The sequence below is a fragment of the Rhinopithecus roxellana genome, chromosome 12, assembly GCF_007565055.1.
Source record: "Rhinopithecus roxellana isolate Shanxi Qingling chromosome 12, ASM756505v1, whole genome shotgun sequence".
Classification (NCBI taxonomy): domain Eukaryota; kingdom Metazoa; phylum Chordata; class Mammalia; order Primates; family Cercopithecidae; genus Rhinopithecus; species Rhinopithecus roxellana.
Window position 1 is genome coordinate 70,497,275 of NC_044560.1, and position 5,231 is coordinate 70,502,505.

A 5,231-nucleotide genomic window follows, 5' to 3' on the forward strand; every position below is an offset into this window, starting at 1 on the left:
ATTTCAATCTAGAGGATATAAACTCTGGTGCAACTGGAGAAAGCAAGTATTGAACAGATACCTAAAGTACTAGAAGATGTCAATCTCTGAAGCATAATTAAGTCGAGATTCTAAGCAGGTGGGCTAAAATCCTAGGGTTGAGGCTTGTTCATGGGGCATTAAAGAAACTAATCTCTACCCAGATGGTGTTTTGTAGTCCTAAGGGATAAGACAGTTAAAAGACTTGAATGTCATGACTATGAGATGTAGCCCTTGGACATTTTCTAAGCTTCATAAGCACATTCAGTGACATAAGGAAGAAATAATTAATAGTAGAAACAAAATTCTTCAGAAGTTCCTTAAGAATCTAAAGAAAAACAAAATAAAGAACAACCAAAACAATGGCCCATATTTAGGTTTTCTTCTACTTTTTCATATATGGCCATTTTCCAATAATTTGCAAAAATGCTTCAGAACTTCAAATAAACCTCGGACTACATACATTAGCCTATGTCTCAGTTTGGTGCTCCTTGGTATATCGGTACTGCTCAGAATTCAGCTGATACCCAAGACACGTCATGTGGACATATTTGTATCATCTTTTCATTTCTCTATCATTTTTAAAGTGGGAGACCTGGCTGGGTGCAGTGGCTCACGCCAGCACTTTGTGAGGTCAAGGTGGGCAGATCACAAAGTCAGGAGTTCGAGACCAGCCTGACCAACGTGGTGAAACCCCGTCTCTACTAAAAGTACAAAAATTAGCCAGGTGTGGTGGCGCGCACCTGTAATTCCAGCTACTCAGGAGGCTGAGGCAGGAGAATGGCTTGAACCTGAGAGGCGGAGGTTGCAATGAGCTAGATCGCGCCATTGCACTCCAGCCTGGGCGATAGAGCAAGACTCCATCTCAAAATAAAAATAAAATGAGAGACCTAAAATTGTTCGCCAAAACACACAATATTTTTTTTTCTAAGTTTACATTGTTCCTCTTGCTAACAAAAGCAACTGTTTTTTTCACTATACTCTCCATAGTTCTTAGGGAATGACCATACTTTCTTGGTGACTCTTATTCCTGAATTCTCTATATTAACAACTCTCTAGGCCACAGCCGTGACTCAGTCAAGCCTCAGAATACGGTTTTGTGCCTAGAATACTTTTAAGGGCTCGTTTACACTTTAACAGTAAGACTTAACATGAATGATTCCTAGGTTTGCAGAGGAAAAGGAACAAAACATCATTTTTCTCTCAGCCTCAAACTTCGTGTTGGCTGCCAGGGGACACTGGCCCTACTCAGTTTCCCTTGGAACTCCATGTAAACAACTTGAAGCCAGGGGGAATCAACTAATCCTAGCTAGTAAGATCAAGGGTTATATCCTTGCTCCGGGAATGCTAGCCTGCTCTGGTTATAATCTTACATAGATGAGGTGATAGATTCAATATTATTATATGAGTGCCTGCTTCTTCCTTATGGGTGGGGAAAAAATCAGGGTGGAGGAACAAAAGAATAAAAATAAAATAAAAGCAAAGCAGGAGTGAATAAGCAGAAACAAAGTTAAATATGAAGAAAACCCGCCCCCTGCGCCGCCCCCTCCGAGGCTGAATCGGCTGCGTTCCTCTCGGAACGCGCCGCAGAAGGGGTACTGGTGACGAGTTCCGCGTTCGCACCCTGAGTCCACTCGCCAGCCCGCCGCCCTCTGCCGCCGCACCCTGCACACCCGCCCCTCTCCTGTGCCAGGAACTTGCTACCACCAGCACCATGCCCTACCAATATCCAGCGCTGACCCCGGAGCAGAAGAAGGAGCTGTCTGACATCGATCACCGCATCGTGGCACCCGGCAAGGGCATCCTGGCTGCAGATGAGTCCACTGGGAGAATTGCCAAGAGGCTGCAGTCCATTGGCACCGAGAACACCGAGGAGAACCGGCGCTTCTACCGCCAGCTGCTGCTGACAGCTGACGACCGAGTGAACCCCTGCATTGGGGGTGTCATCCTCTTCCACGAGACACTCTACCAGAAGGCGGATGATGGTCGTCCCTTCCCCCAAGTTATAAAATCCAAGGGCGGTGTTGTGGGCATCAAGGTAGACAAGGGCGTGGTTCCCCTGGCAGGGACAAATGGCGAGACTACCACCCAAGGGTTGGATGGGCTGTCTGAGCGCTGTGCCCAGTCCAAGAAGGATGGAGCTGACTTCGCCAAGTGGCGTTGTGTGCTGAAGATTGGGGAACACACCCCCTCAGCCCTCGCCATCATGGAAAATGCCAATGTCCTGGCCCGTTATGCCAGCATCTGCCAGCAGAATGGCATTGTGCCCATCGTGGAGCCTGAGATCCTCCCTGATGGGGACCATGACTTGAAGCGCTGCCAGTATGTGACCGAGAAGGTGCTGGCTGCTGTTTACAAGGCTCTGAGCGACCACCACATCTACCTTGAAGGCACCTTGCTGAAGCCCAATATGGTCACCCCAGGGCACGCTTGCACCCAGAAGTTTTCTCATGAGGAGATTGCCATGGCGACCGTCACAGCGCTGCGCCGCACAGTCCCCCCGGCTGTCACTGGGATCACCTTCCTGTCTGGAGGCCAGAGTGAGGAGGAGGCATCCATCAACCTCAATGCCATTAACAAGTGCCCCCTGCTGAAGCCCTGGGCCCTGACCTTCTCTTATGGCCGAGCCCTGCAGGCCTCTGCCCTGAAGGCCTGGGGTGGGAAGAAGGAGAACCTGAAGGCTGCACAGGAGGAGTACGTCAAGCGAGCCCTGGCCAACAGCCTTGCCTGTCAAGGAAAGTACACCCCGAGCGGTCATGCCGGGGCTGCTGCCAGCGAGTCCCTCTTCATCTCTAACCACGCCTATTAAGCAGAGGTGTTCCCAGGCTGCCCCCAACACTCCAGGCCCCGCCCCCTCCCACTCTTGAAGAGGGGGCCTCCTCCTCGGGGCTCCAGACTGGCTTGCCCGCGCTCTTGCCTCCCTCGTGACAGTGGTGTATGGTGTCGTCTGTGAATGCTAAGTCCATCACCCTTTCCAGCACACTGCCAAATAAACAGCTATTTAAGGGGGGAAAAAAAAAATAAACAAATAAATAAATAAATATGAAGAAAAAAGAACAAATGAGAAGACAGGTAAACACAAAGCTATAACTAAATTCTAAAAGAAATAAAAAGAAAGGTTGAAATGGAAATAATGTTGCTCCTAGCAGTGTTAAGCACTATTACTTTTTTCTTCTACTTAAACCACCATTGGCACCTTTGCAAAAGTTGCTATCCTTTCCAAAGTCAAATGTAATTTATCTTAAAGGCACCTTACTGGTTAATACATCTTTACAATAAACACTCTGCAACGTGTAAAAAAACTGAAGAAATAAATTGAAATGGCTTTTAGTAGTGGCTGGGGGTACCAGATTGACAACTTTGGAAATTGATGACTTCTTTTTCTCCCAAGAACAGATATAGCCTGATAAACAGAGATGTAAGATTCCCCCAACGCTTCTCCAATATGCCTTCACCCTGACAAAGTAATGGCTGCAAGGAAGAAAGAACAAGTCACCTTTTGCAGCCAGTTCTCTGCAGATACTGCTCAGGAACTGCCATTTAGCACCAAGGTGATAGGAGTATTTTCCTGACTACCAGCAAAACAGAGACAACTCACTTATTTCACTTGGAACAGTGAACAGTCAAATCAGATAGTGATAACTTTTAACTACCCTGAACTCTGCTGGATTCAAAGCACTGAACTTAAAGTGAAAGTTAACTTGAGTTTCTCATTTCAGTTTCCCACATCCATCTAGTCCCCTAACAGTCCCCAGCACTAAATCAGGTAATGCAGTACAGTGTAGCTACTTTATCTGGTTCTCCCCAAGTTATCTGAAATGAGTACTCTGCCATCCATGAAATCAAATGAATCTCAGGGACATTTCCATTTATGTGGTGTGAGGGGGATCTTTCAAAAGAGAAAGGAAAAGCATAAAAAAGGATGGAATGTTTCCAAGAGAACAAGTAACATGTATTTTCCTTTCCAAAAGAAAAGCAGCAACTATGTATGAAAAATTGAGGTGCATAAGTTAAAGTGGAGTCTTAACATTATTTATTTACATGCCTAACTTAAGAACCACTAAAGTCATCTTCATCACATAACCCTAAAGTGAGCAGAGACCAGTATAACATGACTATCAGATTATCTTCAGTAGATGTTAGAAAACATACGCTTTGTTTATCTTGTACTTTTCCTAAACAATCACGCACAGCTTTTTTTTGTTCCAGGAGTCATTCAAGCGTATAAGAGCTCCATTAAGTTGAAACCTCTTGTATCTGGTTATTTTCCTGGAGTTGTAAACCTGCTGCCACCAAGTTGGTAATTTTCTTATGTTAACAGCAAGAATGGAAAAAAAAAAAAAAAATGCCAGCTAGAAATGAGCTATTCCATCTTCAGTCTCTCTTCCATTAACTCTCATTAACAGTTTGCATTTTTTTAAGACAGGGTCTCACTCTGTTGCCCAGGCTGGAGTGCAATGTTGCAATTAAAACTCACTGAAGACTGGAACTCCTGGGCTCAAGTGATTCTCCCACATCAGCCTCCCTAGTAGCTAAGATTGCAGGCACGCACCATCATGCCTGGCTAATTTTTTTTGGTTTTTTGTAGAGATGAGGGTCTCCCTATGTTGCCCAGGCTAGTCTCAAACTCCTGGCCTCAAGTAATCCTCCCACCTCAGCTTCCCAAAGCACTGGCTTTATAGGCGCGAGCCACTACATCTGACTGAATTTACTTTTAAAACAATTTTAAACACTTACAATGTTTTCAAGGTAGAAAGCACTCACCCATCAGTCTGCAGTTCTCACTTATTGTTCCCTCAACTATTTTAAATTCCTCATCCTGGCTCTCTTCTCTCCTTGCATCTCAGAGCAAATCTCCAAATTTCTGTGCCACGTGGGCCTTCAACTGGTTTTCCCATACGTTTCAAACCTTGTCTTGTCTTTGCTCATCTGTTAACTCATTCGTCCCTTTATTCATTCATTTACTTAACAGACATTTACCTAACATTTCCTGAGTCTTCCCTTGTCCTACGTACATGTGGAATCAAACCCAAGAATAAATATTGTGCAGTGGAAAAAGCAGTAGAACAAAAGTCCTGAACTCTAGTGTCATTGCTATCATTCATCAATTATGTGACCTTCAGCAGGTCACTTTTTTCCTCTATATACCTGTAACAATAGGAGTTTGGTTATGTCATATCTAAGATCCCTTATAGCTCTGAAATTCTACAATT

The 5,231-nt window shown here is 44.9% G+C and overlaps 1 pseudogene across 1 annotated transcript; it reads left to right on the plus strand.

The window, feature by feature from the left end:
- The first annotated feature begins 1,544 nt into the window (after positions 1-1,544).
- On the plus strand, positions 1,545-3,039 carry LOC104660434 (annotated as a pseudogene). The gene has a single exon (XR_747708.2). The product of XR_747708.2 is annotated as a fructose-bisphosphate aldolase A pseudogene (transcript).
- Positions 3,040-5,231: the final 2,192 nt, after the last annotated feature.